A 26485-nucleotide genomic window follows, 5' to 3' on the forward strand; every position below is an offset into this window, starting at 1 on the left:
CTGAAGGATTACAGGCTTCATCAAAGAAATAAATTACTTATTATAAACATTTGATCCTCAGTGCCTCATAATTGATTACAATGATCACATAATCACCTCATCTCATGCTAACCTACCGATCTCAACTTTTCTTGAAGCATATCATAGTGGTTGAAAAGCAGTATGACACTTCTGTATTTGGCTTATCCTGAGCAATCTGGAGTGAAGAAATCATGTTATTTCCAGGCCTGACTTGTGCATTATTGCCATTCACTACTGTTAGCCAGTAAGATCCCCATACTCTAATCACGCTGTGACGCAGTTTTTGTGAATTAGGGTATGGTATGGCCTTCAGTATCTTCCCTTTTGAATGGTCTTGACCACATTTCTCTAACCCACGGCCCAACTGAGATATTGCTGCCCCACTTTATGCACCTTCAGGCAGAGAGTCAGGTTTTGCCTGAGCTATTATGACATCATAACTTGCCCCTTTATCGATCACAGCATTTGAGGTCAGACTTAGCGAAAGGCTATTGACTGTGGACATTAATCCATAAATGGCAGAAGACCAAGAGAAAAAGAAGTTTGGACTTCACAAACTTGAGGTTGGACTTAGCAAAAGGCTATTGACTGCGTGCATTAATCCATAAAGTAAAAGGTGGAGGCAGACCGAGAGAAAAAGAAGTGTAGACAGTATAGAGCGGAGTATCTACAATATGGATTTATACCAGCACCAAGCAGCCAACAATGTGTCTGTTGTGTGAACAAGTTTTTTCAAATGAGACAATGAAACTGTCCAGGTTCCTTGAACATTTAAAGATAACACACTCTGATAAAGCAAATAAGAACTTGCCTTATTTTCAGTCACTTTGTGAAAACTTTCAGAAACGGAAAATGCTTCAAAATATCTTTGCCAGCACTTCACAACATGACAGTGATGGTTTGCGTGCTTCATACAACAATTCATTGCTCATTGCTTAATCTGAAAATCCGCATATAATTGGAGAAGAACTGATTGTGTCAGCAGTCAGGGAGGTTCTGAGTACAGAACTAAATAATCAAATTGATTCCACTCAGTGATAACTCTGTTGAAAGACAAATAGATAAAATGTCTGAGAGTGTGGAAGACACATTATATAACGTATTGTACTTACCACAACAGAATTTGCTCTGTAGTTGGATGAGTCAGCTTTACCAGGTAACACATCTTTGTTTCTTGGTTATGCTTGCTTCAAAAAAGCTGTAAGTATGACGAGAGTCCTTGAAGAGGATGGTTTGGACCCAAATGCTGGAGTATCCAAGGCTAACATTGAGATATGGATCAAGAACTGAGCACAAAACAAACACTAGACAATATCATTAGTACAACTTACGATTGAGAACTGATGCTCTATTCAGGTGTTCTGTAAATACTCAGTTCTTTGCGCCCAAAACATGAATACCAATTAGCAGGATGATCCTGAATCTTTAAAAAGGCTGCTAAATCTCTATTCAAGAGATTTATTGTGTCTAAGCCCCGCAAGCTGGCGTGATTGGGTGCACGTTATAACAGGACCCCCTCCCCTATGGCCAACCCTTGGCTCCTCAGAGAGACAATGATCGTAGTCACAGTTGAGAGTCAGATCCAAGATGTCCCTTTCAGAAACTTAGCACCTTTCTTCAGATCCAAAACCTTCCAGTCCATGAGGAACCTCCAAGCACCCTGAACAATTCGGGAATCCAAAACTCTTCTCATGGTGAAAACCTATTCCCATCGACAAACCTGGGCAGTAGTGGGACTGATGATGGTGGGGCTAAAGGGCTGGTGTTCACAGGTTTTAATTTGGAAATATGGAAAGTGGAATTGATCTTGAGAGTCTTGGGGAGCTGTAAGGTGTAAGCCACTGGGCTACACCTACTTACTTTCCTGGGAATCTTGAAGGATCCAATGAACTTGGGCGCCAATTTCCTGAACTTCGTTCAGACAGGCAAATCCTGTTGCCCAGGCCGCAAAACTGGTCCATGTTTTCTCTTGTGGTTAGCCTTTATTTCAACCTTCCAGGTCGAAGCTAACAAAATCTCCCTTGCCCGAGACCATTTCTCCTTGCAGCGTCAGGCTAGATCTTCAGTTGCAGGAACTCCAACCTCGGCCTCCTGCTTAGGGAAGAGTGGTGGAGAATACCCAAATAGGCATTCAAAATGGGACAACCTGTGCACTGAATGCTGTAAAGTGCTGTGGGTAACCTCTGCCCACACAAACAGTCATCCTGTCTTTCAGAGGCCATACACCTTAGGGTTTGTTCCAAATCTTGGTTCACCCGCTCCATCAGGCCATTGAACTGTGGGTGAAACTCCAAGGAAAGACTCGCTGTTGCCCCAATAACCTTACAGCAGTGGTCCCCAACCACCAGGCCGTGGACCGGTACCGGGCTGCAATGTGCAAGGAAACAATATGATTTGGCAATATGAACCGATATTTGTCAGCTGCACCTTTCCTCATTCCCCGTCACGCACTGTTGAACTTTAACACCCTACCCCGTCGGCCGGTCCACAAGAATATTGTCAATATTAAACCAGTCCACACTGCAAAAAAAGTTGGGGACCCTGCCTTACAGAATGTCCTCCAAAAATATGACGCAAATTGCGGACTGCGGTCTGACACAATGTCCATCAGATAACTGTGGATCCTGAAGACCTGGTGCAGGACAATTTCGGCCATCTCCGCTGCAGATGGTAGTCTGCCTAAGGCAATGAATTTGCAGTCCTTTGATAAATGATCTACAATTACCATGATAATGGTCTTCCCCTTGGAAGGAAAAAGACCCTTGACAAATCCATGGAGATGGGTGCCCATGGTCTGTCTGGAATAGGCAGAGAGTGAAGAAGTTCGGTGCGGGGCTCCTTGTTCCGGGTGCACACCTCATATGCCTGCACATATTGACAGACCTCCTTCACCATTCCAGCCACTAGTATCTTCTCTTAATGAACTTGAGGGACCTGGCAATCCTTGGGTGAGATGTCATTCTTGATGCATGTCCCCATTGAAAAACCTGACACTGAACAGGACCAGGAATGAACAGCCAACCCAGAAGGCTGTTCTGAGGAACCTCCCCTTGCATCCAGACCTTGTGAACAAGTATGTCGATTCCTCAATGAATTAGCGCTATCACCTTGGCCGAGGCAATATGGTGGTAGACTGCTTTTCTCATTTGGGTTCATCAAACTGACAGGAATTCAGTCTCTTGGCCTCCTGAAAAAAAGCCAGATTCTTGTGGTCTGTCAATATGATAAAAGGGTTCTTTGGCCCCCTCAAGCCAGTGATGCCATTCCTCCAGAGCCAACTTGACCATGGACAGCTCTCTATTCCCAATGTCATAGTTCACCACTGCCAGGGATAGCTGCCTGGAAAAGAATGCACGTGGGTGCAGTTTATAGCCCGAAGGTGTCGTTGAGACAACACTGCACCCAATCCAACATCTGAGGCGCCCACTTCCACAATGAAGGGAAGGTCCGGGTTAAGTGCGACAAAAATGGGAGCTGTCATGAGCTGCTGTTTGAGCTCTGCAAAAGTAGCCTCCACCTCGGTAATCCAAACAAAAAGGCTCGCAGGTCTCTTGCTTAGTGCTGTCAATGGAGCCACCACTGAGCCAAAGTTTCTGATGAACTTTCGATAAAAGTTGGCAAATCCTGGGAATCACTGGACTTGTTTCACACTGGAGGGTTGTGGCCAATCTCCAACTGTCTGAGTCTTACTAGGGTCCATCTTGAGATTGCCATTAGAGATGATGAAGCCCAAAAATGAAATGGTGGTTACATGAAATTTGGACTTCTCAAGCTGGACATAAAGTCCATGATCAAGAAGCCTCTTTAGAACATCTCAGACAGCAGACATAATCTCAATGGCTCTTCACATGGCTTTAGACCAACTGGTCAATACAAACACCTATGTCAGGATGCTGTTCATCGACGATAGCTCAGCCTTCAATACCATCATTCCCACAATCCTGATTGAGAAGTTACAGAACCTGGGCCTCTGTACCTCCCTCTGCAATTGGATCCTCGACTTCCTAACCCGAAGGCCACAATCTGTGCAGATTGTTGATAATATCTCCTCCTTGCTGACGATCTACACTGGTGCACCTCAAGGGTGTGTGATTAACCCGCTACTCAACTCTCTCTATATCCATGACAGTGTGGCTAGGCATTGCTCAAATACCATCTCAGTAGTTCCACCTGCTGATGATACAACCATTGTTGGTAGAATCTCAGATGGAGACAAGAGGGCGCACAAAGCAAGGTATACCAACTAGTGGAGTGGTGTTGCAGCAACAACCTGGTACTCAACGTCAGTAAGACAAAAGAGCAGATTGTGGACTTCAGGAAGGGCAAGAAAAAGGAAGACATACCAATCCTCATAGAGGGATCAGAAGTGGAGAGAGTGAGAAGTTTTAAGTTCCTGGTTGTCAAGATCTCTGAGGACCTAACCTGCTCCTGACTATACTTCATTAGGAGTTTGAAGAGATTTGGTACGACAACAAAAATGCTGAAGAACTTCCATAGGTATAGCGTGGAGAGCAATCTGCAGGCTGCATCACTGTCTGGTATGGGGTGGGGGTGGAAGGGGGCTACTGCACCGGACTGAAAGAAGCTGCAGAGGGTCATAAATTTAGTCGGCTCCATCTTGGGTATTAGCCTATAAAGTACCCAGGACATCTTCAAGGAGCGGTGGCTCAGACAGGCAGCATCCATTATTAAGGACCCTCCAGCACCCAGGGCATGCCCTTTTCTCAACATTGCCATCAGGTAGGAGGTACAGAAGCCTGAAGGCACACACCCAGCGATTCAAGAACAGCTTCTTCCGATTCCTAAATGGACGTTGAACCCGTGAACACTATCTCACTTTTTTAATATATATTATTTCTGTTTTTGCACGATTTTTAAACTATTCAATATGCAAATACTGTAATTTATTTATTTCTTGTTCTTCTATATTATGTATTGAGTTGAACTGCTGCTGCTAAGCTAACAAATTTCATGACACATGCCAGTGATAATAAACTTGATTCTGATTCTGACATGAGTGATGTGCTCCTCCATGGACTTTGAGAAAATTAGGATGTCGTCCCAGTAGGCAAAGGTGTACTTATGGAGAGCATCCCAGAGCATGTTGTTTATAAAGGTCTGGAAAACTGCTACACATTCACAAGGCTGAAAAGCATGACCAGGTAGTCATATTGTCCAGTCAGTGTGTTGAATGCCATCTAACACTTGTCACCCTCCTTTATGCGAACTAGATCGTATGCATTCTGCAAGTCTAGCTTCGAGAATACTTTTGCTCCTTGGAAGTGTTCATGAGTGGAAGAGAATAATGCTTCTTGACTTTTATGCAATTTGGCCCTCCATAAACAAAGCATGGCCACAGGCTCCCATCCTTTTGTCAGGACTAACTGAAGGACCTCCTTGGAACAGAACCAAGGGTCTCGGCCTGAAACGTCAACTGTACCTCTTCCTAGAGATGCTGCCTGGCCTGCTGCGTTCACCAGCAACTTTGATGTGTGTTACCATGGCAAGAGACTCCTTTATATAAGAGGGGTGATTGATAAGTTCGTGGCCTAAGGTAGAAGGAGATGAGTTATACAGCTCTCGTTACATGCACATGCAGTTCATCTCTTTGAGTGATTATGCAGAAAGTTTGAAGTTAATAACTCATCTCCTTCTACCTTAGGCCACGAACTTATCAATCACCTCTGATGCAGGCAACTTTCTGAAGGTCCAAGACGTTGAGTTCTACAAAGAAGGGATCCGTATGCTCTACGACCGCTGGACTAAGTGTGTAAATGTAGGAAAAATAAATGTGCTAGATTTTCTAAAATTGACTCCTTCTACCTTAGGCCACTAACCTATCAATCACCCCTCGTACTCCTCTATTGCACTTCTTTCTGGGCCTGAGACCACGGATAATCGACCCCACGGAGGTCAATGACCAAGCAGTAGATCTATTGCACAGTTGTAGGGTCAGTGTGGTGGAAGAGTCGAGGCCTTTCCCTTGCTGAAGACCTCTTCCAAATCCTTGCTGACAGAAGGATTGGCTTGGGTACTGCAATTACTCCCAAATCTTCCTCCAAGGACAACTCCTGAGGCTTCTTAGGTAGTGGGGGTGATTTGACAGTCTCCCAAGTCTCCTCCATAGGTTCACAAGAGTCTTCAGTGGAAACAAAGGCCAAATCCCAGTTCAAATCCTCATCTGTATCCTCAGGATGTCCAGTCCCTATATACTTCCATCCCCCATCAGGAAGGTCTCAAAGCTCTACGCTTCTTTTTGGATTCCAGACCTAATCAGTTCCCCTCTACCACCACTCTGCTCCGTCTAGCAGAATTAGTCCTTACTCTTAATAATTTCTCCTTTTGCTCCTCCCATTTCCTCCAAACTAAAGGTGTAGCTATGGGCACCCGTATGGGTCCTAGCTATGCCTGCCTTTTTGTTGGGTTTGTGGAACAATCTATGTTCCGTGCCTATTCTGGTATCTGTCCCCCACTTTTCCTTCGCTACATCGACGACTGCATTGGCGCTGCTTCCTGCACGCATGCAGAACTCGTTGACTTTATTAACTTTGCCTCCAACTTTCACCCTGCCCTCAAGTTTACCTGGTCCATTTCCGACACCTCCCTCCCCTTTCTAGATCTTTCTGTCTCTGTCTCTGGAGACAGTTTATCCACTGATGTCTACTATAAGCCTACTGACTCTCACAGCTATCTGGACTATTCCTCTTCTCACCCTGTCTCTTGCAAAAACGCCATCCCCTTCTCGCAATTCCTCCGTCTCCACCGCATCTGCTCTCAGGATGAGGCTTTTCATTCTAGGACGAGGGAGATGTCTTCATTTTTTAAAGAAAGGGGCTTCCCTTCCTCCACTATCAACTCTGCTCTTAAACGCATCTCCCCCATTTCACGTACATCTGCTCTCACTCCATCCTCCCACCACCCCACTAGGAATAGGGTTCCCCTGGTCCTCACCTACCACCCCACCAGCCTCCGGGTCCAACATATTATTCTCCGTAACTTCCGCCACCTCCAACGGGATCCCACCACTAAGCATATCTTTCCCTCCCCCCTCTCTCTGCATTCCGCAGGGATCGCTCCCTACACAACTCCCTTGTCCATTTGTCCCCCCCAACCCCCCCCACAGATCTCCCGCCTGGCACTTATCCGTGTAAGCGGAACAAGTGCTACACATGCCCTTACACTTCCTCCCTTACCACCATTCAGGGCCCCAAACAGTCCTTCCAGGTGAGGCATCACTTCACCTGTGAGTCGACTGGGGTGGTATACTGCGTCCGGTGCTCCCGATGTGGCCTTTTATATATTGGTGAGACCCGACGCAGACTGGGAGACCGCTTTGCTGAACATCTACGCTCTGTCCGCCAGAGAAAGCAGGATCTCCCAGTGGCCACACATTTTAATTCCACATCCCATTCCCATTCTGACATGTCTATCCACGGCCTCCTCTACTGTAAAGATGAAGCCACACTCAGGTTGGAGGAACAACACCTTATATTCCGTATGGGTAGCCTCCAACCTGATGGCATGAACATTGACTTCTCTAACTTCCGCTAGGCCCCACCTCCCCCTCGTACCCCATCTGTTACTCTTTTTTATGCACACATTCTTTCTCTCACTCTCCTTTTTCTCCCTCTGTCCCTCTGAATATACCTCTTGCCCATCCTCTGGGTCACTCCCCCCCCCCCGTCTTTCTTCCCGGACCTCCTGTCCCATGATCCTCTCGTATCCCCTTCTGCCTATCACCTGTCCAGCTCTCGGCTCCATCCCTCCCCCTCCTGTCTTCTCCTATATTTTGCATCTCCCCCTCCCCCTCCAGCTTTCAAATCCCTTACTCACTCTTCCTTCAGTTAGTCCTGACGAAGGGTCTCGGCCTGAAACGTCGACTGCGCCTCTTCCTATAGATGCTGCCTGGCCTGCTGCGTTCACCAGCAACTTTGATGTATGTTGCCTGTATCCTCAGGTATTGGCAGTGAGGTGCGAGAAGTTTCGGGACTAGGCTCCAAGGGTCTCCATTTTGGAGCCTTCCCCCTTAGATGGAACCTGGCAACTGGAGCCCTTTGGCTTAGCTGCTAGAGTTTCAGACTGCTTGGGCACCTCCTTGGCTTGCTCCCGTACTAGAGATTATTCTAGCGCACCCCTGACTGGACAGGGTCAGGACTCGCACAGGCCTGTTGGCTGGATCTGGCTTCTCTGCCCTCAAAAACACGACTGGGTTTCCTGGAGGCTTCAAGTTACCCCGAACAGAAGTCTTTCCCGTCCACACATCCCACCACCCGCCATCAGCTGCTGGTCTCAGGAGAATCTGGGGGTCGGAACACAAAGCTGAAAGCATACTTCTTGCAGTAACTGGACCATGCAATGATCCTTCCTTCCTTCCAGTTCATCAATGGGTGACGCTGGGACAGCCAAGGGTCCCCAATGATCAGAGATAGAAACATAGAAAATAGGTGCAGGAGTAGGCCATTCGGCCCTTTGAGCCTGCACTGCCATTCAGTATGATCATGGCTGATCATCCAACTCAGAACCCTGAACCTGCCTTCTCTCCATACCCCCTGATCCTTTTAGCCACAAGGGCCATATCTAACTCCCTCTTAAATATAGCCAATGAACTGGCCTCAACTGTTTGCTGTGGCAGAGAATTCCACAGATTCACCACTCTCTGTGTGAAGAAGTTTTTCCTCATCTCGGTCCTAAAAGGCTTCCCCTTTATCGTCAAACTGTGACCCCTTGTTCTGGACTTCCCCAACATCGGGAACAATCTTCCTACATCTAGCCTGTCCAATCCCTTTAGAATTTTATACGTTTCAATAAGATCCCCCCTCAATCTTCTAAATTCCAGAGAGTATAACCCTTCCAATCTTTCATCATATGAAAGTCCTGCCATCCCAGGAATCAATCTGGTGAACCTTCTTTGTACTCCCTCTTTGGCAAGAATGTCTTTCCTCAGATTAGGGGACCAAAACTGCACACAATACTCCAGGTGTGGTCTCACCAAGGCCTTGTACAACTGCAGTAGTACCTCCCTGCTCCTGTACTCGAATCCTCTCGCTATAAATGCCAGCATACCATTTGCCTTTTTCACCGCCTGCTGTACCTGCATGCCCACTTTCAATGACTGGTGTATAATGACACCCAGGTCTCGTTGCACCTCCCCTTTTCCTAATCGGCCACCATTCAGATAATAACCTGTTTTCTTGTTCTTGCCGCCAAGGTGGATAACCTCACATTTATCCACATTAAATTGCATCTGCCATGAATTTACCCACTCACCCAACCTATCCAAATCACTCTGCATCCTCTTAGCATCCTCCTCACAGCTAACACTGCCGCCCAGCTTCGTGTCATCCGCAAACTTGGAGATGCTGCATTTAATTCCCTCGTCTAAGTCATTAATATATTTTGTAAACAACTGGGGTCCCAGCACTGAGCCTTGCGGTACCCCACTCGTCACTGCCTGCCATTCTGAAAAGGTCCCGTTTATTCCCACTCTTTGCTTCCAGTCTGCCAACCAATTCTCTATCCACATCAGATATGTGAGAAACTAATGTCCTCCGTATGATCCTCTACCCTCGTCCACAAGACTGGTGTCTGCTGCCGGGTCTGCCCGGAACCAAGCGGGTGGCCATCCAAGATAGTTGTGGGCATGGGCTGGTTCACCTCCTGCAGGGGTATGCTAAGCCGACAGCTGGTCCTCAGGTCCAGGAAATTTCCAGCTGACCCAGAGTCCTCTTGTTGGTTCATAGGCCAGGAGATCTCCGCCCTTAGCATGACATCAAACTCCATGAGGTTGGGGGTAGGCTGGTACTGACACTGGCCAGTCTTAACAGTTCTTCAAGTGGCTGCGGGTTTGGACATTCAGCCCACTGGTTACCTGCTTCCCCGCGGTAATAGCAGCAACCTCGACTCCATCGCCAGAACCTCTCCTCGGGAATGATTCTCATGCAGCTGATTTGCATGGGCTCGATGGGATCCTGAAAAGGAGATGGGCCGGTCATGGGTCGAGATCAGGGATTGGAACTACAATGCATTGAGGCCAGGCTTGGATTAGCTCCCTTCGACCTCTTGATGTAATCCCACTTACGCTCTGCCAAATGATTATCGAGATGAATAGATTGGTTGATCAGAATCTTTAAGTCCTCTGCTGGCTTCCTGAGGTGGGTGCATCCTTCAGTTCATCTCAGAGGCCATAGAGTGACCAGCGCCACCCTATTCCAGCCACTCCCTTGGGGCAAGGTCCAAAACTCGATAGTGAAGTTGGCCGCTGACTGTCTGCCCTGTTGAATCTTCATCAGATGGTCCGAGCCTCAGTTGTCTGTGGCAGGCTGATGGAACACCTACCTCATGGCAGCCAGGAATTCCTCCAAATTCGAGCAAATTTCTGACCTTCATTCCCACGCACAGTAGCCCTGGCCAGGGCTCTTCCAGTCAAAAGAGAGATAATGAAGCTATGACTAAGGGGAAGGTACTTGGGAAGCTGAAAGGTCTGAAGGTAGATAAGTCACCTGGACCAGATGTACAACCCAGGGTTCTATAAGAGGTAGCTGAAAAGACTGTCACCTCAGCCCTATCACCCAGTTTCCCATCCCCCAACAAAATTAGTTTAAACTCTCCCCAACGGCTCTCGCTGAAGAGACAGTGGAGAATGATCTCTCTGGAATCACTAGAATCTGCAAGGTTTTGGAAGACTGGAAAATTGCAAATGTCACTCCACTCTTCAAGAAGGAAGGGAGGCAGAAGGAAGGAGGTTATAGGCCAGTTAGCCTGAACTCAGTGGTTGAAAGATGTTGGAGTTGATTGTTTCGGATGAGGTTTTGGGGTGTTTGGAGGCAAATGATAACAAAGGCCAAAGTCAGCATGGTTTCTTTAAGAGAAAATCTTGCTTGACATATCTGCTGGAATTCTTTGAGGAAGTAACAAGCAAGAGAGAAAAAAGGAGAATTGGTGGATATTGTGTACTTGGATTTTCAGAATTCCTTGACAAGGTGCCACACTTGAGGCTGCTTATCAAGATAAAAGCCCACGGTATTAAAGGAAAGATACTAGCATAGATAGTGGATTGGCTGATTTGCAGGAAGCAAAGTGTACGAATAAAAGGAGATTTTTCTGACTGGCTGCCAGTGACTAGTGGTGTTCCACAAGGGTCAGTGTTGGGACTGCTTCTTTTCACATTTTATGTCAATGATTTGGATGATGGAATCGATGGCTTTGTGGCCAAGTTTATGGATGATATGAAGATGGGCGGAGGGGCAGGAGGTGTTGAGGAAGCAGGGAGGCTGTAGAAGGAGTTAGACAGATTACGAGAATGGGCAAAGAAGAGGGAGATGAAATAGATTGTCAGGATGTGCATGGTCATGTACTTTGGTAGAAGAATAAATGCTTAGGCTTTTCTAAACTGGGAGAAAATTCAAAAATCCAAGGTGCTAATGGATTCGGAAGTCCTTGTGCAGGATTCCCAAAAGATTAACCATAAGACCATAAGACATAGGAGCAGAATTAGCCCATCTGGCCTCTCAAGTCTGCTCCACCATTTAATCACAGCTAACCCTTTCTTCCCCTCCTCAGCCCCACTCCCCTGCATCTCCCCATAACTTTTAATGCTGTGTCAGATGAAGAACTGATCAAACTCTGCCTTAAATACACGCAACAACCTGGCCTCCACAGCTGCCTGTGGTAATAATTTCCACAAATTCACCACCCCCTGGCTAAAGAAATTTCTTCTTATCTTCGTTTCTGTTGTAAGTGGAGGCCCCTTTATCCTGAGGCTGTGCGCTCTTGTCCTAGACTCCCCCACCATGGGAAACATCCTTTCCACATTCACTCTGTCTCAGCCTTTCAATATTTGAAGGGTTTCAATGAGATCTCCCCTCATCCTTCTAATTTCCAATGAGTACAGACCCAGAGCCATCAAACGTCCCTCATATGATAAACTTTCATTCCCAGAATCATCCTTGTGAACCTCCTCTGAACCCTCTCCAATGCCAGCACATCTTTTCTTACATGAGCAGCCCAAAACTGTTCACAATACTCAAGGTGAGGCCCCACCAATGTCTTGTAAAGCCTCAGCATCACATCCATGCTCTTGATTTCTAAACCTCTTGAAATGAATGCTAACATTGCACTTGCCTTCCTCACCACTGACTCTACCTGCAAGTTAACCTTTAGGGTGGTCTGCACAAGGACTCCCAAGTCCCTTTTCTTCTCAGATTTTTGGATTTTCTCCCCATTTAGAAAATAGTCCACACATTTATTTCTACCCAGTGCATGACTAAGCATTTTCCAACATTGTATTTCATTTGCCACTTTCTTACCCATTCTCCTAATCTGTCTAAGTCCCTCTGCAGCCTACATGTTTCCTGAACTCTACCTGCCCCTCCACCAATCTTCATATAATCTGCAAACTTGGCAACAAAACCATCTATTCCATCACCTAAATCATGAATATACAGCATAAAAAGTCCCAACACCGATCCCTATAGAACACCACTCGTCACTGGCAGCCAACCAGAAAATAATCCTTTTATTCCCGCATGCTGCCTCCTACCAATCAGCCAATATTCTGACCATGTTAGTAACTTTCCTGTAATACCATGGGCTCTTAACTTGGCAACCTCTAAACAGCCTCATGTGTGACACCTTGTCAAAGGCTTCTGAAAGTCCAAATATACAACATCCACTGCATCCACTTTATCCATCCTACTTGTAATCTCCTCAAAGACTTCCAACAGGTTCATCAGGCAAGATTTTCCCTTAAGCAAGCCATGCTGACCTTGTCCTATCTTGTCCTGTATCACCAAGTACTCCATAACTTCATCCTTAAAAATTGATTCCAACATCTTCCCAGCTACTGAGGTCAGGCTAACTGGTCTACAATTTCCTTTCTGCTGCCTTCCTTCTTTCCTAAAGAGTGGAGTGACATTTGCAATTTTCCAGTCCTCTGGCACCAGAGTCCAATGATTTTTGAAATATCATTACAAATGCCTCCTCAATCTCTGCCATTACCCCTATCAGAACCCTAGGGTGCAGTTCATCAGGCCTGGGTAACATATGCACCCTTAGGTCTTCCAGCTTTTTGAGCACCTTCTCCCTTTTTAATAGTAACTACACTCACTTCTCTTCCCTCATACCCTTCAACATCTGGCACTCTACTAATGGCTTCCACAGTGATGACAGATGCAAACTACTCATTTAGTTCATCTGCCAACTCCTTGGTCCCCGTTGTTATTTCTATGGCCTCATTTTCTAGTGGTCCAATATCCTCGCTCATCTCTCTTATATTGTTACATACTTGAAAACGCTTTTATTATCCACTTTGATATTATTTGCTAGGTTGCTTTCGTACTTCATCTTTTCCCCCCTAAAGATTCTTTTAGTTGCTGTCAGTAGGATTTTAAAAGCTTCCCAATCCTCTGTCTCTCCACTAAATTTTGCTTTATTGTTTGCCCTTTCTTTTACTTTTACATTAGCTTTGACTTCCCTTGTCAGCCACAGTTGTATTATTTTGCCATTGGAGTATCTCTTTGTTTTTGGAATATATCTATCCTGCACTTTCCTCCTTTTTCCTAGAAACTCATGCTATTGCTGCTCTGCTGTCATCCCTGCCAGAATCTCCTTCCAATTTACTATGGCCAACTCCTCTCTCATACCATGTAATTTCCATTACTTCTCTGAAATACTGCTATGTCAGACTTTACTTTCTCTATCACATTTCAAGTTGAACTTAATCATATTGTGATCACTGTCTCCTAAGGGTTCTTTTACCTTAAGCTTCCTAATCACCTGCAGTTCATTACATAACACCGAATCCAGTTTCGCTGATTCCCTAGTAGGCTCAATGACAAACTGCTCTAAAAATCTATCTCGTAGACATTCAACAAATTCACTCTCTCCATTTCCAACCTGATTTTCCCAATTGACCGGCATGTTGAAATCTCCCATGACTGTCATAGCATTGAACTTTTGACATGTCTTTTCTATATCCTGTTGTAATCTGTGGTCCACGTCCCAGTTACTGCATCCTAGCACATTTATTTTTCAATGTAGTCCCCTCCTACATTTACACACTTAGTCCAGCGGTCGTGGAGCATACGGATCTCTTCTTTGTAGGAGTTGGCATCTTGGACCTCCAGAAGTGGTCCACAGCAGGGGTGATTGATAAGTTGTTCGTGTAACTTCAAACTTTCTGCATAATCACTCAACGAGTTGAACTGCACGTGCATGTAACGAGAGCTGTATAACATCTCCTTCTACCTTAGGCCACGAACTTATCAATCACCCCTCGTATGTTCAGTTCTGGACGCCATACTCTAGGAAGGATGTGATTGCACTGCAGAGAATACAGAGCAGATCCACCAGCTCATGGCCTATATGGGAGGACTTTAGCTATGTGGAGAGATTGGAAAGGCTGGGTTTGTTTTCCCTTGAATAAAATCGGCTCAGGGATTACCCAAAATGTATAAAATTGTAAGAGACATAGATAGGGTAATTAGTCAGAATCTTTTTTCAATGGCAGGCTTATCAAAATCAAGAAGCATAGGTTTAAGGTGAGAGGAAAGAGTTTTAAAAGTGATTTGAGGGAAATGCGTTTTACACAATCGGTGACTGATACCTGATATGTGCTGTTGGAGAAGTGGGTGGTTAGGTATGTACGTTCACTAAATTTATGTCACATTTAGAGACACAATTGAATAGTCAAAGCAGAGAGGAATGCAGACAAATGAGATTTGTGTGGATGTGATAAGCTGAAGGATCTGTTTCTGTGACTCTATGATGATGTTAGTTGCTGTTTATCTGGAATTTGTGACAGTTGTTGTAAATCTGCCTTGGAACCAAAGAATAAATGTTCCCAATTCTGACAAATGCACGGCACCCTTAAATATCAATTAAATTGGAAAAAGTATTCTATATCAATCATCCCTGTAACGTAGCTTGGATATGCCTGATGATTGATACTGGTCGTATGAACTAATGGATGCGGTCAGATAGTTGTCGGCGGAAATATCTAATCCTTCCTCTTTCAGAGGCAGGTGTCAAAATTCACCAGTTCCGGCATCAAGTTCAATGTGCTGACCAAACTTTAGGAAATCCCAGCTCAGATTGCAGCAACATTCTGGAAATACTCGGTAGCAGATAGTGTGAGGAAATTTACAGGATACATTAGCATAAATATCAGATAGAGGATACTTTCACTGGCTGTTTATTTTTAGTCTGATAATTAATCTGAAGCGAACTTATAACCTTAAAAATGATGCCTATGTATGAATCATGCCAAATATTTATGAACTTGTTGTATTCGAAGTTAGTATTCCATAAATCGGACCCAAAATAATGTCCATGTGCATTTTATTTCTTTCTTTCTCAATCTTTTTATTAATTTCAAAATACAGAAACAGAACATAACCATAATACAAATAGAAGGAGATGTAATGTTACACTTAAAAAAATTAATTGCAAAACCAAGTAGTGGAAATTAACAAAGCTCCCAAACATGTAGAACTAACCACGAATAATACAAAATAAAAAAAACTGGGAAAAAAATGAAAAAGGAAAAAAAACAAATCAAAAACAAACCCCATCCCCAAAGAAAAACAAAATTAATCAACTAACCTAAAAGACTTGGGCAAAACTAACAACTTAAAAATGGAAAAGAAGAAAACCTTAGTGTGGACGACTCCATTCCCCTCCAACAACAGTACAGGGAGATAAAACAAGTTTGGAAATGATCAAATTACATCATATGAAAATGCTGAATGAATGGCCTCCAAGTTTTTTCAAACTTAATAGAAGGGTCATAAACTGCACTTCTAATTTTCTCCAAATTCAAACACACCATAGTTTGTGAAAACCAATGAAATACAGTAGGAGGATTGATCTCTTTCCAATTCAACAAAATAGACCTTCTAGCTATTAAAGTAAGAAATGCAATCATCCTTCGTGATGAAGAGGTTAAATTATTTAAGTCTATCATTGGTAGTCCAAAGATAGCAGTAATTGGATGAGGTTGTAAGTCTATGTTTAGGACCATTGAAATAATATCGAAAATATCTTTCCAAGATTTCTCCAACAAGGGACATTTTATTTAATCAGATTCCTCATGCAGATTTTAAGACCCAGTTAGGTCTATGGAATTGTCGGGGCATTTCATAAAAAGCAAATTTCCCTGACGGGCGTTCATACATTCTTGAATTAAAATCAACTGATGTGTGCAAATTGAAATAGACATCAGGCTAAGGAAAGGGATAATGGGATTAGTGAAGATTACTGTTGCTATCTTTGTTTTATGTCCGGTCTGTGTCATTCAGTTTCACTCAATAATTTGCCAATGAGGGTCAGCATAGTTTCAGATCTGAGACAGCTGCAATTTATACTATCATCCTTGTCCCAGGAATAAGTATTTATTTCCAAAAGTATAACAAGTGAACCCCATTAATTTAGTTTAATCTATTGTTACAAGATCCTTGCAAGTTTTAAATCTGGTTATAAAAAATAATATATTATTTGGATTTTAAGGGATCAAATTCTTTGTCCAAGATTAGGGGTTCCCCAGATGTCAGAGCACAGCTGATTTATGACGACGGGGACAAACAGTACTTTTGTAAACATAACCTTGAACTCTATTATGGCAATTAAAGTAGCAATGTGCAGCAGTATATAACTGAAACAAACACACAGCAGTTCAAGCAACTATTCATGCATAGAGTCCATAAATGAGAGTGTTGCTGTTTTGAAGAACAATGGCTTCATTGTTATGTTGTCTGTAATAATTTGCTCTGGTTTGAAGTGAAGTAAATTTCTGTCAATGTGATGGTTAAATTATTCGGCATTTTATCCAGGCACTTGCAGTTTTGCAATGAAGCTTAACTATCATCTCACATCAGGACTGCTCTCAATACCATTACTTTTTTAAAATTGTAATGTAATAAGATTTATTCTATTCTATTGATTTGGAAACTTAATCATTATCTTCAAGTAAGCTGATGCCTATTCAAAATGATCCATTCACCGTTGGAAAGAATTGGAACAAATACCTGGTTTCTGTGGATGAGTGCCAGAGCACTAACCATCATTAACAATTGAATTTTTGATCTGAATTACATTGATGCCTGCATTCAGTGATCTTTTGACAAGACTGGTGGAGGTTTCCAGCATCCAACCTAACACCATGAGGTGGAATGAGTGAATGGTCTCTCTTGACAAGGTACAAAGTGGTTTGTGAAGTGGTACAGTTCAAGTGGTCAGCAACTGTGGCTTGTACGATCAGTTCTTTAATTCATCCGTCCATATGAATAAAGAAGATTGCTTCAATCAGGGAAGAGCAAAGTGTTCTGCAAGCCACCCTTCTTGTAGTTCTTCTAATAATCAATTGCACATAGTCTGATAATTAAATGGGAGATCAAAGTGGACAGACATATCATTCTGATCTCCCATCGAAGATGAGGGTGCTACCCCTATGTCATAAAATCATTCACGGGGTTCTCAGTGGGGAGTCTTCAATGACCTATGGGTCTCTGAAGCTTTCGAGAGATCACAATCCTCCTTGAAACTACCTTATCTGTTTAGAGGAAATTGTCGGTAGTATTCAAACTGGGAATCTAGAGGTGATTGCCTCATGCCAGAAGTATTCAGTTCTTCAAAACCATGAAGCACCACATTAGGGTACTTTAATAACTATTACAAGATACAAAGAGTAGCATTTGTGCCTGAAGCATATTGACTGGAGCTCAAACGTTCTTGCCTGAGAGCTGAAGATGGTTGCATGGGTCACAGAACTGCTCTTCTTACCTGCCATCTGACAGCTTGCATCTCACTGTTTTTTTTAAATCCCAGGATGAACTTGCAACTAGTTGTCTATGTCATCGATAAGATTGCCTTAAGAAAGTCAAGGAGATGTAGCACATTTCAGCCACAAGGTCAATCCTGACCATCAACCACCCATTTATGCGAATCCTACTCTAGAATACATTCTCATCAATTCAAAGGTTCTACCACTCACCAATACACTTGGGAAAATTTTACAGCGGCCAATTAATCTACGAACCTGAATATTTTTGGGATGCGGGAGGAATCTGGAGGAAACCCACAAGATCATGCAAACTCCACACAGAGAACCTGGGTCTCCAGAATTGTGGAGCACCAGCTCCACTACTCGTACCTCTGCCCTACCCTTAATATGGAGCAACTTGTCCTTTACCTCATGACATGTGCTACCAGAGCCCTCATCCTTTATGCTCAGACTTCTGTCCCTACTAGGCTTGCTTCACACACCCTGCACTGAATCTGCGGTCCAGTACGATGATGGGGTCCCGCTTCTGGAGCTCACCAACTGGTTCAGCATTCTTGATGTCTCCAGGAGCAGCCTGGAAGACATATGCCTTTGGGGGTACAGCTTCGGTTGGTGCCTGTGGACGACTCGATTCCTTGCCAGGGTTGCCAACTGAAACGCCATGGAGATTGGAACATCAAGACAATGGGTGTGGCTATTGAAGGCCTCTGTACTCAGACGATCACCCTCTTTCTCCCGCTCAGTGGGGGTGGGGGGGAAGAATCTGCTGGTTCTCGAGTTGGGTAAGTTCAAGTAAGCGTCGCTTCAGATTGTAACACGGAAACGGTGATCTGTCCCTCTCACTCTTGCTGTGGAAAGGGTGATACCTCTCTGCCCCTTGCTCGTGAGAGAGTGAGAGCTTGTGGCATGTCAAAGTGCTGGGTTTTTGTAGTTCTTGTTGTTCTGCAGATCATGGACTATCTTTAGGGGCTTGCTATTGCTTGCTCGGTGGGTGATGGGTGCTGATGGTTCCTGGAACAAGTGGGGGAAGGGGAGGGTTAATGCTTTGCTGCTGCTTGTGTATGGGAGTGGGGGAGTGGGTCTTTGGGGTTCTAACAATTTTCTGTCATTCATTCTTTTGGATTTTCATTTGTTTCATGGATGTTTGCGAAGAGTAAGAATTTCAGGTTGTACACTGTATACATCCTCTGATACTAAATGAAACCATTGAGAAAGAGAGAGAGAAAGACAAAGAAAGAGAAAGAGAAAGAAATAAAGAGAGGGAGAGGGACAAAGAAGGAGGGAAAGGGGAGAGTGGGAGAGAGAGAAAGAAAGAGAGAGAGAGAAGGGGAGCAGGAGAGAGAAGTAGAGAGAAAAAGATAGAGAAAGAGGAGGACGGAAAGAGAGGGAGAGGAAGAGGGAGGGGAAGGGAGAAAGGGAGAGAGAGAGAAAGAAAAAAAACCTGATTCTGCTATTGATGGAATGACTGTCAGTCTGTAGAAAACAATAACTTTGTACTCTAGTGCAGCCATTCTCAATGGGGGCCCTGCCACACTTGAAGGGGACCACCGACTGAAAACTGTGAGAAGGGGAGCCCCAAGGGTTTAAGGGGGCCCTGGTAACTGAACCGAAGAAATACCCAAGCAGCAACCTTCGTTGGAGTCAATAGCTTCCCTCCTATTTATAATCTGTTTCCAACACACAGTTTGAATTCAGTGCACCTGGTAAATTCATTGCTTCAGCTCCTTCCACACAGCCTCACTTCAGAGTCAGTCGCGAATAAGACTGCACCAGGTCAACGTATTCAGTCAAGGGTTCTCACATCCATTATCGCCATACTTCATTCTCCGAAGATCAGCGTGTCTTGCTAGGCCTTTTTTAGTCTAGTAACTTTAAAGTATATGTGGTTGGATATATTATACGTTAAGGTAGGTTGTGAAAAGTGTTTATTACTGCATATGAAGTCACTGAAAAAAGAAATCCCTGGCTCCAGGTGATAGCATTTTTTGTCAGTAATGTATCTGTATTTTGCATGCTTATTATTTTCAGAAATAATTCTACCCATGAGTTCCTTGGCGAAAAAAATGTGTCAGCAGTATTCAGTGGAATACTTATCGTATGGTTTCATCGCATCTCCGCAAAACCCATCTTTGCCCATGTGTTTAAACCGCATGACTACATTGTCAAATGAAAGCATGAGGCCAAGCAAATTGAAAAAAACATTTGGATACCTCGCATCCAGAGAAGAAGGATGAACACTTAGATTTCTTCAAAAACCTTCGAGATAATTTTGAGAGAAGGCCAATGCTGAAACAAATGCTTACTCAAACGTCGCAGAAATTAGAGGAGGGTCTTGTTGCATCATACAAAATTAGTAAACTGATTGCTAAAACTGAAAATGCTCACAACATTGGCGAGTCACTTATCCTGCCTTCAGTGTCCTTAATAATATCTTATGTCATGAATCTGAGTGCCAAAGAAATAATTCAGGCAATTCCTTTCAGTAATTCTACTGTTGCCAGAAGAATCGATGAGAAGGCACGGGACATTGAAGAGGGATTGGTCAGTTCATTACAATCCATGAAATTCTCTTTACAATTAGATGAAACTACTCTACAAGATAACGATGCTCTTCTCATGGCTTATGTGAGATTCTGGAACGGAAACGAACTGATGGAAAAGATGTTGTTTGCCTGGAGGATTAAAACGGGTACTAAGGGACTGTCTATTTTTGAAGAAATGAAATGTTACTTAAACGAGAACAATATTCCAATGGAGAATATAATTGCTTGTGCAACTGATGGTGCTGCTTCTATGGTTGGTCGATACAGAGGATTCATCGCCCATCTAAAAAGAGTTATACCTTCTGTCTTTACAATTCATTGCATCATTCACAGGGGGAGCACCTAGCAGCTAAAAACTTAGGAGAATGTCTCAATCTTTTGCTTTCAGTTGTCTTAAAGGCTGTAAACTTCATCAAATCCCATGCCCTTCAGGATCGTCTTTTCTGGCAGCTGTGTGAAGAAAATGATGAAGACTTCCGGACGCTGCTGCTGCATACTGAGGTGAGGTGGCTTTCCAAGGGTTTATGTGAAACATCTCAAGCAGATACACAAGGATATGCAAGAAAGATATAATGACCTGTTAAACCTCGGTGTCCCAGATTGGATTTTGAATCCATTTGAAGTACAACCTACCCAAGTTGAGGCAGAAGTTCAAGAGAGTTTGATTGATCTTCAGAGTGATATAACTGCACATTGTCAGTTCAGTCAGTTTCAAAGAGTTTTGGATCAAGAGTGATCTGCCGAATAAATTTACAACACTGTGGGAAAAAGCCCAAAGATTTTTTATTGCCTTTCCCTCAACATATTTGGTTGAGAGCAGATTCTAAAAAGGTAGTTTCCTTGACAAAATCCAGGAACAGAATCGATATTACAACCAGAGGTGACCTCCAACTGTCATTGTCTAATTTGGAGCCCGATATCATGAAACTTGCAGAAAAGCACCAAACTCAAGGATCACATTAGGCCTGATAGATGTTTAATTTCATACAGACTTTTTAAAAGTTTTGAACAGTATGTCGGAGTTCAAATTTTCTTGGTGTTCAATAATAAATTATTTTCTGTCTATCTGTTTGTGTTGTATCCCTGTTGGAAAGGGTGTCCCTGAAACCTGAGAAGAGCTCCTACAAATGGTTGAGAATCACTGCTCTGGTGCATTGAATCCACAGCTATTTATAAGATGTCCCATTGATTTGGCCATGTTTGGTATGTGTGAGAGAAGAAAATAAACTATGATTTGTTAAGAAAAGACAACTATAAAAACAGCAAATATTTTAAAATCCTTGGATGATTTCAGCAGGGCATGTTGCACTGGTGTCTGCCTGCGAGAGTGTTTTACAAGAGGAAATTTTCTGGCTTTGCAGTTTGTGCTAATTAGACACTTTTTCTGATGATAAGAAGCTCTTGGTATATTGAACCTGAACTCTACAGTGCTCCTAGCATGGTGGTGACATTCATTCACTTTATCAAACCCAGAACATCAAACTGCAGCTTTCTCATTTGTGACTGGTTTAGGAGCCAAAATCTCTTTCAGACGTGCAGAGGTGAGATGGTTTACTGGAGGTATATATATATATATCTGTTCTTGTCCCGAGGAAAGGACTATGGATATATTTCAGATACTTCATTTGAGAGTATTGACTTTGATCTAACTTGGTTGGGCACCATTCTGGCCTGTTCAACAAATGTAATACTTATTTTCCAGAATTTTACCTCTTTGTCTGGAGGCCTGTGACTAGTGGTGTGCCACAGGAATTGGCAACGAGTCCATTGTTGCTTGTCATCTATATCCATGATGTGGACGATAATTTGGTAAACTGGCTCAGCAAATTCATGAATGACGCCAAGATTGGGATGTAGTGGACAGCAAGGAAGGCCTTCAAAGCTTGCAGTGTAATCTGGACAGCTAGAAAAATGTGCTGAAAAATGGCAGATGGAACTTAATGCAGGTAAGTGTGAGGTGTTGCCCTTTACATGATGAATTACACAGTGAGCAGTAGCGCACTGAGGAGTGTGGTAGAACAGAAGGACTGGGAATACAGACCCATAATTCCTTGAAAGTGGTGTCACAGGTAGTTAGGGTCATAAATAGAACTTCAGGCACATTTATCTTCAGAAACCAAATAATTGATTACAGGAGTTGGGATGTTATGTTGAAATTGTATAAGGCATTGATGAGGCCAAATTCTGAGTATTGTATGCAGTCCTGGTCACCTACCTACAGGAAAGATGTCAATAAGATTGAAAGAGGACAGAGAAAATGCACAAGAATACTGCCAGGACTTGAGGATCTGAGTTTCCGGGAAAGGTTGAATAGATTAGAACTTCATTCCTTGGAGTGTAGGCAAATGAGGGGAGATTGATGGAGATATACAAAATTATGAGTGGTATAAATAAGGTAAATGCTTTTTCCACAGAAGTTGAATGAGACTAGAACTAGAGGTCATGCATTAATCAGTTAATAACTCATCAGGGGTGATTGATAAGTTTGTGGCATAGGGTAGAAGGAGATGAGTTATTAACTTCAAACTTTCTGCATAATCACTCAAAGAGCTGACCTGCATGTGTATGTAACAACAGCTGTATAACTCATCTCCTTCTACCTTAGGCCACGATCTGTGGACACTTTCTGGAGGTCCAAGATCCGTATGCTCCACGACCGCTGGACTAAGTGTGTAAATGTAGGAGGGCACTATGTTGAAAAATAAATGGGCTAGGTTTTCTAAAATTGACTCCTTCTACCTTAGGCCATGAACTTATCAATCTCCCTTCGTATGTCATTGATAATAAACTGATTTTGCCCCATCGTTGTCCTACCCTTACGAGACCTCTCAAAATGCATCACTGCATCTATTCGTATTAAATTCACCTATATTTATTTATTGTTCAATTCTATGTTATTGTTTTAATTACTTTAATTCAGTTCACTCTTTTTAGTTACACCTATTTCCATAATGACATAGAAAGAGGCTATTTCAGCCCATTAAGTCTGTACCGGCTCACAGAGCAATTCCACTCCCTGTCATCCTGTCACCTACCTTCTCCACTTTCTTATCATCTCACTCCAGAATCTACCACTCACCTATACACTACGGGCAATTTAAAGCAGCCAATCAACTGACTAATCTGCATGTCTTTGGGATATAGGAGGAGTCCAGAGCATCAGGAGGAATCCCATGCAGTCACGAAGAATGTACAAACTCCACTCAGACAGCACCCAAGATTAGGACTGAATCCTTAATAAAAACGTAATAAATATTTAGCTTGGCTTATTTCTAACTTAATAAATATTTTGCATCAGTCTTCACTGTGCAAGGCACTAGCAATATGCCAGAAATTCAAGAGTATCAGGGGGTAGAAGTGGGTGTAGTTACTAAGGAGAAGATGCTTGGGAAGCTGAAAGATCTGAGGTTAGACTAGATATTGACCTGGACCAGATAGATTACACCCCAGGGTTCTGAAAGAGGGAGCTGAAGAGATTGTGGAGCCATTAGTAATGATCTTTCAAGAATCACTAGATTCTGGAATGATTCAAGGGGACCGAAAAATCGCAAATGTCACCAAGCTCTTTAAGAAGGGAGGCAAAAGACAGGAAATTATACGCCAGTTAACCTGACTTCAATGGTTAGGAAGGTGTTGGAGTCTATTATTAAGGATGAGGTTTCGGGGTACATGGAGACACATAATAAAATAGGCTGAAGTCAGCATTTTCCCTGAAGAGAAAATCTTCCCTCACAAATCTGTTGGAATTCTTTGAGAAAATAACAGGCAGGATAGATAGACAAAGGAGAATCAGTGGATGATGTTACTTGGATTTTCAGAAGTCTTTTGACAAGGTGTCACACATGAGGCTACTAAACAAGATAAGAGTCCATGGTATTACAGGAAAGATACTAGCATGGATAGAAGGTTGGCTGACTGACAGGAGACGAGGAGTGGGTATAAAGGGGGCCTTTTATGGTTGGCTGCTGGTGACTAATGTTGTTCTGCAGGGGTTGGTGTTACGACAGTTCTTTTCACATTATATGTCAATGATTTGGATGATGGAATTGATAGCTTTGTGACCAAGTCTGCAGACAATAGAAAGTTAGATATGCAGACAGGTTGTGTTGAAAAAGCAGAGTCTGCGGAAGGATTCAGACAGATTAAGGGAATGGGCAAAGAAGTGACAGATGGAATATAGTGTTGGGAGGTGTATGGTTGTCTATTTTAGTAGAAGGAATAAAGGTGCAGACTATTTTCTAAATGGGGAAGATGTTCAGAAATCAAAGGTGCAAGGGGACTTGGGCATCCTCGTGGAGGATTCACTAAAAGTCAACTTGTAGGTTAACTTGGTGGTCAGAAAGGCAAATGCAATGTTAGCTAGAATACAAAAGCAAGGATGCAATGCTGAGGCATTACATTGGTTAGACCACACTCAGAGTATAGTGAGCAGTTTTGGGCCCCATATCTAAGAAAGGATGTGTTGGCATTGGAGAGTCTCTTCCAGGAATGAAAACGTTAACGTATGAGGAGCGTTTGATAGCTTGGGCCTGAACACATTGGAGTTTAGAAGAATGAGGGAGGATCTTTTTGAAACCTATCGAATATTGAAAGCCCTAGATAGAGTGGATGTGGAGAGGATGTTTCTTATAGTGGGGGTTTTGAGGACCAGAGGACACACTCTTTGAATAGAAGGACGTCCCTCTAAAACGGAGACAAAGAGAATTTTTTTTAGCCAGAGGGTGGTTAATCTGCAGAGGCCAAGTGTATTTAAAATGGAGTTTGATAGGTACTTGTTTAGTAAGGGCATCAAAGGCTACTGAGAGAAGGGAGGAGAATGGGGTTGAGGGGGAAAACAAATCAGCTGTGATCAATTGGCAAAGTAGGCTTGATGGCCAAGTGGTCTAATTCTGCTCTTATGGTCTTATGGTCTAACCTGGAATGCTAAAACTCTGAGGCTACAGCTCTTCCGGCTGTACCATTCAGACTCCTACTTCCTCAACAGTTGAATAATTCTTACTGTTGAATTATTTACTTCAAATTTTAAATGATTTGGCATCAATTTTAAATAATTGAGCATGTGTCAGACTGGAGCCAATATTCCAAAACCATGAACGTTTCTTGCAAAATAATTAAGGAGCAATTTTTCCCACTGGCAGAACATGCAGTGACCAGAGGACTCAAATCAGTTAAGGTTCCTTACTCAGTGAACTATGACCCTGGAATGCACATTCTTGTGAAAGAGTGCCAGTGATAGATTCAATTGTAACACTTAAAATTGAATTGGGAAACACTTCAAAAGGGAAATTGTTTGATAAAGCATGGGCACCAGGAATAAACAAATGTAATATTAGATAAATCATGATATTATCTCTGTCATGAATGGGGAGGATGCTGAAAGAGATGGGATGTTGAAATACAGAAGGAAAATCTCAAGTGAGGGTGAGTGAAAAGGTCTGAAGATTATTAACAGAGGTAGATGGTATATACCTGTACCCCTGGTAGCTGCACTACCCTCTAGACTGCCCACTCCCACCAGCCTGTCCCCTCACAACCAACTTAGAAAACTTTCCTGTATTCAATGTAGGCATTGCTGGCAAGACTGTATTTATTCCCCTTGAAGGCATCTTGAACCACTGCAGTATTTCAGCACTGTTGAGTAGTGAATTCCAGTGATGACATTGATCAGTTCTGAGACCCTCACTGTTTGCCATACATGTGAACAATTTGGATGTGAATGCTGGAGGTGTGACTAATAAGCTTACAAAAGACACAAAAATTGGTAGTATTGATAGTGCGAGAGATTGTTTCAACATCAAAGACTATCTTGTTAGCTTAAATTAGGCAGAGCAATGGCAGGCAGAAGGTAATTCAACAAGAGCACTGTGATGCATGTTGGGCAGTACAGTAAGGGCACGATGCACACCATGAATGATAGGACCCTAGGTAGTATTGAGGGACTTTGATGATAAATCCCGAAAGTGGCAGCACAGGTGGTTAAGAAAGTGGAGAAAGAATACTTGCTTTCATTAATTTATTAATTCATTAATTAAACTTAGATTCTTCTCCCTGTCTATGCTCATCATCAGAGGTCATGGTACAACTTTATAAAACTTCATCTAGGCCACAGCTGGAAGAATCTGTGTAGTTCCGTCTGCAGCTCCAT

The 26485-nt window shown here is 43.2% G+C and overlaps 1 pseudogene; it reads left to right on the plus strand.

The window, feature by feature from the left end:
- The first annotated feature begins 536 nt into the window (after positions 1-536).
- On the plus strand, positions 537-20913 carry LOC134355097 (zinc finger MYM-type protein 6-like; annotated as a pseudogene).
- The last annotated feature ends 5572 nt before the right edge of the window (positions 20914-26485 follow it).

The sequence above is a fragment of the Mobula hypostoma genome, chromosome 12, assembly GCF_963921235.1.
Source record: "Mobula hypostoma chromosome 12, sMobHyp1.1, whole genome shotgun sequence".
NCBI classification, from domain to species: Eukaryota; Metazoa; Chordata; class Chondrichthyes; order Myliobatiformes; family Myliobatidae; genus Mobula; species Mobula hypostoma.